Source organism: Gorilla gorilla, chromosome 2 (assembly GCF_029281585.2).
Source record: "Gorilla gorilla gorilla isolate KB3781 chromosome 2, NHGRI_mGorGor1-v2.1_pri, whole genome shotgun sequence".
NCBI lineage: Eukaryota > Metazoa > Chordata > Mammalia > Primates > Hominidae > Gorilla > Gorilla gorilla.
The window spans coordinates 182,587,518-182,598,635 of NC_086017.1; the positions used below are offsets into that span (position 1 = coordinate 182,587,518).

The 11,118-nt window shown below is 40.2% G+C and overlaps 1 non-coding gene across 1 annotated transcript; it reads right to left on the bottom strand.

The window, feature by feature from the left end:
- Positions 1-1,472: 1,472 nt before the first annotated feature.
- LOC115934085 (U6 spliceosomal RNA) lies at positions 1,473-1,579 on the bottom strand. Its single transcript, XR_004069934.1, has one exon. It is a non-coding gene; the product is annotated as a U6 spliceosomal RNA (small nuclear RNA).
- Between the last annotated feature and the right edge of the window lie 9,539 nt (positions 1,580-11,118).

Here is an 11,118-nt window from a genome sequence, read left to right on the forward strand (position 1 = left end):
TGCTCTTAAACTCCTGACCTCGTGATTCACCCGCCTCGGCCTCCCAAAGTGCTGGGCGTGAGCCACCGCGCCCGGCCACAATTTCTTTGCTGTTTAATTTTCTTCTACATAAGTCACATCAAGGCTGCTATAAATATTTCGGTAATAAAGGAACAAATCACTCATGCTTTAGCCATAGCTCTTTACCTGCATAAAAACAGCACAAAGTGGTGCATTGTTTAGACAGATGTGAGGACATAGAGATGATGTGCATGTGTGTGTTTATGCCATTCTGGGCACCAGAAACTTGACGATAGTGGTCACATAAAGGAACTACCAAGATATCTTTTGTATCTCTATATAACAATACCCACAGGAGTTCTGAAGCTTGGGACTTTTTGAAGAAGGCAAAATAATTTTTGAGAATGATTATACTTTAACTACCACTAATATGTATGTATATGTGTATATACACATAACATTTATGTACGTGTGTATATGCACATAACATTTATGTATATGGGTATATGCACATAACATGTATATGGGTATATGCACATAACATTTATGTATATGGGTATATGCACATAACATTTATGTATATGGGTATATGCACATAACATTTATGTATGTATACATATGTATACACACATAACATTTATGTATATATACATATGTATACACACATAACATTTATGTATATATACATATGTATACATATATATATACATAACATGTATATATACATATGTATGCATATGTGTATATACACATAGCATTTTATGTATACCAAAAAAGAATACTATTTAGGAGAGAGTTCTGTTATCATTTTTAAAGGTGAGATTGCTTAGCCATTTGGTATTTTTCTCCTTGCATTGTACAAGTTCTGTAGATTCTGTTTAGATTCTGGCCCCAAATCTTAAGCCTACTTGTTCTGAGAAGTCACTTCTTTGGGGTCCTTAATCCCTATGCTAGAATATTTCTGGTCTGTCCACAAATATGATTGGCAGAATGTTATCTCCTTATTGAGCCTCTGTTTCCCTGCCATTGTGGTTCTACCTGACCTTCTGCATCCTGTATATGTTTCTGCCTATGTGTGGCCTTGGGAAGGATAATTTAGCTTCTTTCCTTTGACAAGAAGAGTAACTTCTTCTTTGGGATCCAAACACTAAATGCTCCATTCACTGGCAGAAGCTGGATTGTCATAACATGTCTTGTGTAACACTTCTAAATACCTTTTCTTATCACAGCAGTGCAAGGTTGCCCCTGTTCAGCCACATTGCATGCAGTGTTGTCTGGGTAACACCAGTAGAAGGACACAAAACAAAACAGGAACGAATCAACTTAGAGTCTCAGTTGACTTTTCCCTTTCTTTCTGAATTTTTGGTGCCATTTTCACAAAACTCATGGTTTACTTTATTCCTATGAATCATATAATTTCCTTTCTTCACTTTACTTGTAGAAATACATTACAATATTATTTTCTTTTTTAAAAAAATATGGAATGCTTCAAGAATTTGCATGTCATCCTTGCACAGGGACCATGCTAATCTTCTCTGTGTCATTCCAATTTTAGTATATGTGGTGCTGAAGCAAGCACTACAATATTATTTTTAAATTGAAAAATCATTGGCTATGAAGACATATGTTTTCCCTTTGTCTCAGAATCACACAGCCCTCATATCAATTTATGCATTTTCCTAAAGTGAAAGGACATTGATCAATTTTTCGCCATATTGTTATACAAAAATACATGGAATCATATCAGTCAGGATAATCTCAATTATGCTTCAGTGACAACCAGCCCTGAATTTCAGTGATGCAATAAGGTTTATTTCTTACTCATGCTACCTCCCAGTGTGGGTTGACTGGGGAGCCAAGGTCATCCAGGTCTCTTAGGGCCCCAGGCTGACAGAAGCTCCATCTCAATTCACACTCTCATCATCACACACGCACAAAATAGGGAAATGTGGAAAATTGTGCACTGGCTCCTAAAGTTTTGGGCCAGAAGTGACATGTCACTTTATTCATATTTCATTGGCCAAAGCAAGTCCCATGGTCAAGCATAATTTCAAAAGGAGAGAAGAGTCCAAACCTGTTGTATTTCCAAAGGGAGATGAACTGGAATATGTGTAAACAGCCCCAATGACCACGGTAGTACCTTAGAAAGAATTAATCTCACCAGAAATACAAGTAATTAAAAATATTTAAATATATAAAGAAAGAAAACAATAGTGCTGCCAAGTAACAGTGCAATGATCACTCTCTTACACTGATTATGAAATATTTCTGAAAAGCAATTTAGAAATATGTATTTATGAAGCACCTCAAAAATCATCCATAAACTTTGGACCTTATTTACACTTTCAGAATTTAGCTTCATAGGAATACAAATTGTAAATATCTAAATGTCTACTAAAGGAGAATTGGTAAATCTACTACCATAGCACACATGATGTAATATTATATAGCCACTAAATATCATAGGTTTGAATAATTTAAAATGGCAAAATGGGCCGGGCGCGGTGGCTCACGCCTGTAATCCCAGCTCTTTGGGAGGCCGAGGCGGGCGGATCACGAGGTCAGGAGATCGAGACCATCCTGGCTAACATGGTGAAACCCCGTCTCTACTAAAAATACAAAAAATTAGCCGGGCGTGGTGGCGGGCGCCTGTAGTCCCAGCTACTCGGGAGGCTGAGGCAGGAGAATGGCGTGAACCCGGGAGGCGGAGCTTGCAGTGAGCTGAGATTGCGCCACTGCACTCCAGCCTGGGCGACAGAACCAGACTCCGTCTCAAAAAAAAAAAAAAAAAAATGGCAAAACGCTCAGGATGTAAGGTTAGGTGAAAACTGTTAGGGTATAATAGTGTTTTCAATATTAACTCATTAAAGAACCTTAGTGGTAGTTATCTCTGGCAGGTGGGATTAGGGTTTTTATTTTTCATTTTTATACCTTTCATACATTCTAAAATAAACATATACATTTTTAAAGAAAAATATAACAGAACTTAAACAATACTCAACACTTCTGTTTTATAGCTTTATTGAAGTATAATTTATATACCTTGACATTCATCCATTTAAAGTGTACAGTTATATGAGTTTTAGCAAATTTATACAGTTATGTAACCATCACCACAATTAAAATTTGGAATACTTTCAACATCCCCCAAAAGTTCTCTCATTCCCTTTTGTAGTTCATTCCTGCTCACACCCCAGCCCTTCAATCTGTTTTCTATTGCTGCATAATTTTGCTTTTGTTAGAGATTTTATATGAATGGAACTGTATGCATATGTTATTTTATATCTGTCTCCTTTCACTTAGCATGATGTTTTTGAGACTAATTCATGTTGTTACATGTATCAGTAATTCATTCTTTTTATTACTGAGTAGTGTTCTATTGTATGGAAACACAATATTTTGTTTATCCATTTAGCAGTTGATGGACATTGGGTTGTTTCCAGACTTTGGCTATTATGAATAATGATGCTATGAGTATTTGCATACAAATCTTTGTGTGGATATATATTTTTATTTCCCTTGGATAGATATCTAGGAATGGATTTGCTGAGTCATATGGGAAGTGTAAATTTAATTTTTTAAGAAACTGCCAACCTGTTTCCAACATGGCCATACCATTTTACATTCCCACCAGCAATGTAAGAGAGTTCTTGTTTCCCTAGATTCTTGCCAATACTTGGTATTGGTAGTCTTTTTAATTTTAGCCATTTTGATAGGTTAAAAAATATCTAGCACTTGGATCGTTCCCTCACAGGCATTTAGCTGGCAGTACAGTTGTAAGCTCTATTCACATGGTAGCTCAAAGCTGGGATCTTGAGTTTCCATGCTTGCAGGCCTCCAGCATCCTAATCAAAAGTAAAGGAAGTCTTCATCAACAACAAAAGGTTCAACTCTTTGTTATTATAGACTTAGGCCAAGTAAGTTTCTTACAGTAACACAACATACACAACTCAACCCACATACAAACTGACCAGACTTTTGTGTTTCTTACAAATGTGTGTGTTGGGGTACTGCAGGGCAAGGGGAATAGGGATAGAAATACGCTGTGAACTTTTCTCTTTTGCATGAAAGCTAATTAAGGAACAGGCATGCCACTGAATGTTTCGTTTCCTTTTTTTTTTTTTTTTTTTTGACAAGACAAAGTGTGGGCTGAATATATAATTTGAATATATATAATTATTTCTTGATAACTATAAGGACAAGAAGCAAGTGCTGCAGGACTTGTGGAATCCTTTGTTATGGGATGTGCCTAGAGAAATGGTATACTCATGTGAAAGAAAGGTAAAGGAGAAAAATCCCAGGAGAAACTCTGTAGCATAAGGTTTCTGTTCAGTGTGTGGGGAGTCCGACTGTGTTGTTAAGGACACTGTGCTAGAATAAAAATTGTCTGGGTTCCAATTTAGGTCTTTCATTTATCAGCTGTGTGACCTCAGATGAGTCATTTAATGTCTCTGGCGTCCTCATCTGTAAAATGGGTGTAATAATATCTGACCTACCTACTGCATGACAATCTTGGATCCAAACAGCACTATAGAACCATTTTTATAGAGCACTTTGCCTTATTTGTACACAGTACATTTGTACTTTTCATTTAATCTTTTATCTTATGCAATCACCAAATAACCCAGTGAGGTAGCAAAGCATAGTTATTATCTCCATGGTACAGATGACTAAACTGTGGCTCAGAGGCTTTGGAATCACAAAAGAAAGACTTCTAGTTCCCTGGCCAACAGAATATTATTTTGTGCTATAGTTCTTATGGGTTATGTTACATCTTGTGCTATAATTCTTAATGTTGTAATTAGAATTGGGCCACACATTTGTTTATGTGTTGTCTACACCTGCTTTTGTGTGACAAAGGTAGAGCTGAGTCGTAGCAACAGAGACCACATGGTGTGCAATGCCCAAAGTATGTACCAACTGGCTCTTTAAGAAAATATTTGCTAGCCTCTGATTTAAGTGCTTTTTACTATGTGTATTAACTCACTCAATCCTCCTAACAATCCTACGAGGCTGGTTACATTAGGCATTAAGGGAAACTGAGGCATAGAAAGGTAGAGTAACTAGATCAAAGTAAAACAGTGAGTAAACGGAGGAGCTGAAGTCTGAACCCAGCTAGTCTGGATCCAAACCCAATGCCCTTAATCCCTTTCATTACTGGCCTCGGTGATTCCTATTTGGCTACATCTCATTTGGTCGACATTCACTGAGTAACTCTTAGTGGCCAGGCACCATTCTAGGGATTGGGGCTAGTATAGAATACGCTCTTATGAAGCTAACATTCCAGTGGAGGAACTAAAACTATTATCAAGTGACCAAATAAATGAGCAAGATTGTTTCAAAGAATGAAGTCTGTGGGGGAAAATAATAGGTTAGAGTGATCAGAGACAGAGAACTGGGTGGATAAAGGGGGCAGGAGAGACGTTGCTAGAAACCGCTGTGTACGTTGAACATATTTTGACTCTGATCCTCCCAAGGGAAGACCCTTATTCTTCTTATTGCTTCTTCTTTGTCTCCCCAGCCCCTGGCACATAGTGAGCACTCAAAAACCACCTGTGTACATATGACTGACCTTTCCGTCACCTGCCTTCCCATTGGCCTCTTCCTGCCCCTTCATCCACCTTTGTGTTTGAATATTCGTTCACATGGCTTGTTCTTCCACACCAAATTATGAGCCTCTAACAGTCATGATCTCTGACTCTAAGTCCCATAGACTTAGTCCAGAGTGCTGCACAGACAGGGACCTCAAGAATAATTTCTAAATAACATTTTAGAATCAGCTCTTGGCCCGAGTCTTTCAAAAATAGCCATGTACAGGTTGAAATTTTAGTTAAAACTGCATGTGGGCCATAGTTTTCTCTCCCTTATCTGAGGTAATAGGGAAGGAACCACAGTTATTTGCAATAACAGATCCTACACCAGTTCTCTGTGCTTCTCTGTGAGTGGCCAATGGTACTTCCACACTGCTGCTCTGTGTATCCAGCCCTGACCCCTGGTGAATCCGGCCTGCCTGTGGGTTTTGGCCTCCAATCAGTATATAAAAGGTCGGGAGGAAGGAATAACCCAAGTCCCCATAGGTAATACACAAATAGGGTGATGCAGTAGTGGCTGATGAGGGGAGTTACAGATTGATAATGTAAACTTACATGAAGCACAGCTTTCCAGGATTAGGTAGAAATTCCATCTGTGTGCCAAACTAGCCCTTTACAAGCATAAGCAAACCCAGAGTCTTCGTGAGATGTAAGATGGAAAAATGATCAAATGCCTGACAAGAGCCTAACATGCGCATTTCTAGCTCTGGCTTCTGCCTTGACCTTGTATGACCTTTGCAATTGTCCTAGGCAGGCAGACTTCATGACACCTGTCCCCTGCAGCAACTGTCAAGTCAGCCCCACTTGATTTTACTAAGCTGGAAGCCGGATCTGTCCAACACTGCCAGCTGTTACCCATATTTGCTTTTATGGCTTTCCTTTGCTCCCATCTCTTGTGTGTTCTCCTCTTGCTTATCCTCTTTTCCCCTCTCTTTACTTCTATGAATAGTAATTTTCATGCTTTTTCATTCTAACTTTATTACATCTGCAAAGTCCTTATTTCCAAATAAGATCAGGGTTTAGGTCTAGACATATATTTTGGGGGAGATACACTGAACCTACTGCAATATGCTTTTGTTTTATTTAGGAATTTAAGGTGACATCTAATCAACATCATGCTGACATATGGGCTGTACTTTAAAAACCCACCTTCAGACAAAGAAGGAAATGAATTTGGGGAGATGGTAGGAGCCTGAAAGGTGAACATGCAGTGGTGAAAACTGGTCTTATGATGCCTTCCTGACAATTGCAGACAAATAGAATTGGCTTATTCCATATTTCCTCTTCTGCACATTTTGGAATATAAGATAGAACCATACCTTGCCAGAATTTGGGATGTTTCCTCTAGCAATTTGCCCATTGCAATCTTTTACTTATTGAGCTTCTGCAATGTGGTAGACCCTATGTAGGTACTTTCATCCCTAAAAAGTGAGGTAGAGTCTCTTATCCCTAATTTGAGGCTCAGAAAGGTTAAGTAATAACCTGCCTATGAAAACACAGCTGGCAAGTGGCATGGCTGAGAACTAAACTCAATGTTATCCATCTCTTTAACCCACTTTCTTTGGTTCAGACATTAACACTTGTATTCATTACTGTCATTAAGCACCAAGTTTTAGACCTTAGTGATAAAGCAGGGAAACCTGATGGTCATGGCTCCAAGTTTACACTGCAGAAGTGGAACTCTGGAAGAGGTACTGGAATCAATTACATGGAAAGTCAGGAGAGGAGCATCCCATGACTTCACCTCACAGAGCTGAACTGTCTGAAATGCTGCCATTTTTAGCATGGGTGACATCTATTTTGTCATTTATGAACACCTTAAGGATCAATGGAGATAGGTTATCCATGGAGGGCAAGGATTTTGTCATTTAAGATGACTTAGGATCCACACTTATCCACATCCCAAGGACTCAGGAGCTACTACTCTGTTGCTAGCTTTTTTTAACTTAACTTCCTAAGACTGCAAAGCAGAGATGGGAAACACCTGGGTTAGTTCAAGGGCTGTCCAAGGGACAGGTTGAGTGTACTTAAAGTTCAAAACTGATTATGATTGTGCTTTGAAAATAGCAACTTGGTTCTTCCATAAGGGTTAACATTTATATCCCACAAATATAAGTTGCTAATTGCATTCATTTTAGTATCAAGATACTTCCAAAGGAGAGAAAGAAGTAGCTAAAAATAGCTTGGGCTGGCAAATATGTGGCACATTGTTGAGAATGTTGTGATCTTTCCATGTGTGGTGATCTCAGTAAACCTGGACCTACTTCTGGGTTGGTGTTTCCAATCTGAAAACCTTTTTATTTTTTTTAAATAGAGACAGGGTCTCACTCTGTTGCCCATGCTGGAGGGCACTGAAATGATCATGGCACACTGCAGCCTCAGCCTCTTGGGCTCAAGCTATCCTCCTTCCTTAGCCTCCAGAGTAGCTGGGACTACAGAAGTGCACCACCACACCCAGCTAACTTTTTAATTTTTGTAGACTGGATCATGCTATGTTGCCCAGGCTGGTCTTGAACTCGTAGAATCAAGTAATCCTTCTGCCTCAGTCTCTCAAAGTGCTGAGATTACAGGTGTGAGCCACTGCACCCGGCCTCATCTCAAAAACTTTTGATAGCCTTCCAGGGAGTGGAGAACACAGTCCAAACATCCTTAGCCTGGCCTTCAACATCCTATACAGTCTGGACCCTACATTCTTATCCAGCTCAGTCTTCTACTACATCCCCTGGCTCCCACCAAGCCTGTACATAAGTCATCACTGTCAGTCCAGAGCCTCCTGGCTGTGGCCAGTGTGGTCCAGCTCCTAACGCTTGCTCAACCTCTGCCTTCTGCCTGTGTGGGAGACTGTAAAAATGGCTGCAATTATTCTCCTCACTGTATCCACAATCCTTTGGAATGTGACTTCATCAAGAAGGGGTAGGAAAAAGGGAGATTTTTCCTGCCCCTTAAACCTGGAGTGGTCTTGTGACTTGCTTTGGCCAGCAGAATGGAGCAGAAGTGATGCAGTGCCAGTTCTGAGCATAAGTGTTCAGAAGTCTTGCTTACTTTCGTTCACTCACTTGGAGCTCTGGTGTCACCACGGGGACAAGCCAGGCTAACCTAGTGGGATGATAAGACCCATGTGGCACAGGCTGGGCACGGTGGCTCACACCTGTAATCCCAGCACTTTGGGAGGCCAAGGTGGGCGGATCACGAGGTCAGGAGATGGAGACCATCCTGGCTAACACAGTGAAACCCCGTCTCTACTAAAAATACAAAAAAATTAGCCGGGCGGGGTGGCGGGTGCCTGTAGTCCCATCTACTCAGGAGGCTGAGGCAAGAGAATGGAGGCGGAGCTTGCAGTGAGCCAAGATCACGCCACTGCACTCCAGCCTGGGCGACAGAGAGAGACTCTGCCTCAAAAAAAAAAAAAAAAAAAGACTCATGTGGCACAGTCACCCTCTCCCTCAACAGGTTAGCCATCCAGCCAGTGATGGACCTGCCAGGGGACTGCAGATGCTTGAGTGAGTAGTAACTGCTGAAGTGAGATCAACCAAGCCTAGCCCAGAGTAGCAGAGCTATCTCTCTTATCTGTAGACAGGCAAGCAAAAATCAATGGCTGTTATTTGAAGTCACTTAGTTTTGGGGTGGGTTAATATGAAACAAGAGATAACTGGTACACTCTTGAATTTCCTTCCCATTCATCCATTAAACATGACCTAAGAGTCTGCTACATGACTTGATCTGTGGTCGACATTGGGGGTTTAGCACCAATACAGACTATCTCCAAGGAGTTCCCATTTCCTTTTGTTGGGCCTTTGAAGTCCCCTTCTTTCAAGGCAGCCAAAGATGGTCAAATCCCACTTCCCAGATGTCTTCTCAGATCTTCCCAGTCAGAATTGATCTCTCCCTTTCTCAATCCCAATTGACTGTCTTTATATCACTTCTCTGGATTCTTTCTCACCTAGACGGTAGCAAGAGCTGCTGACTGGCCTCTGCATGTCTAATCTGCTCTTGAATTTGTCCTTCTCAGCCTTACCACAGTGAGCTTTCAAAATGCAAATTATATTATGACCCTCGGAGTGAATCTCCTCACTGACTATCAGACCCGTGAAAAAGTCCCACATCCACCTTCGTGCTCTGTCGCCTGCACACTTCTCCTGTCTCATCTTCCATCTTATATTTACTGTGTGTTAATAGTTCACTCTTTCCCGTTCTCTCTTCTAGGAATGTTCTCCGCACCCAAGGCTGACTGATATGCTTCTATTTACCTTCTCAAATTCAGTTGTCACCTCTTCCAGGAAGTCTTTATTGAACTCTGCTGCTTCCCTGCCCCACCTTCTCATTTCTGTGACTGTAATACTGTTACTGTGCATTATTTTAATTTCTTATGTTTATGTGTCTGGAGACAACCATTTTTAAACTCAAGGCCCAGGTATTAATTTTATCTGTACATCTAGCTATCCCTTAGGCAAAATCTTTTCACTTAGGTGATACTCAAAAGTGTCTTTTATTTATTTATTTTTTATTTAATTAATTTATTTATTTATTTTGAGAAGGAGTTTCACTCTTGTTGCCCAGGCTGGAGTGCAATGGCGTGATCTCGGCTCACTGCAACCTCCGCTTCCCAGGTTCAAGCGATTCTCCTCCCTCAGCCTCCCGAGTAGCTGGGATTACAGGCATGCGCCACCATGCCCGGCTAATTTTGTATTTTTAGCAGAGATAGGGTTTCTCCATGTTGGTCAGCCTGGTCTCAAACTCCCGACCTCAGGTGATCCACCCACCTTGGCCTCCCAAAGTGCTGGGATTACAGGCATGAGCCACCGCGCCCAGTCAAAAGTGTTTTTTAAATGAATGAACAAATCAATAAATCAAAGAATAAAGACTGCCTTTACAATTATCTGCCTCTTGCCCTGAAAGAATAATTATTCATATCTGCACAGTCATGTATACTATCTTTGTACAAATAAATTTCCTGAGAGAAAATTTCACTTAGGAGACAGAGAATAGAATCAAAGTGTCTTGGAGAAGATGTGAAGAAATGCCAATTGTAACAGAAGATTGATAGTCTGAAAGCCGAACATAATCTGCTATCCAATTTTATATGACCCGTATGACTCTTAGATCACTAGGTCCAGTCTAGATATTTTTTAAAGAAAGGAATTCCAATCTTTTTGTTTAATATTTCTAAAAATAGTAAAGAAAACCTGTTTTATCCAAGTAATATTTTATATTTTATTTATTTATATTGTGATCCCTAAATGTTTCACACCACACATATTCTGGAATCTATTCCCAACACCGCCCTCACCCAAAGAAAACTATCCTCAGCCAGGAGAATTTTTATTCTTCTTTCTCGATATTCTTCACTCCCTTCTTCCCAGTTGTCATATAGATCAACTTAACCTTTTAAAATCATCCCTTACTGACCTTTCTCCCACTAGTTTTTCACACTATCAAATCATAAAAGCCCAGGAATCATGTGGCAGAAAAATCTAGCTTTCTAGGAAAGGAAGGGCTAGAGGAGAAACAATTTCACTAGAAAGAGCTA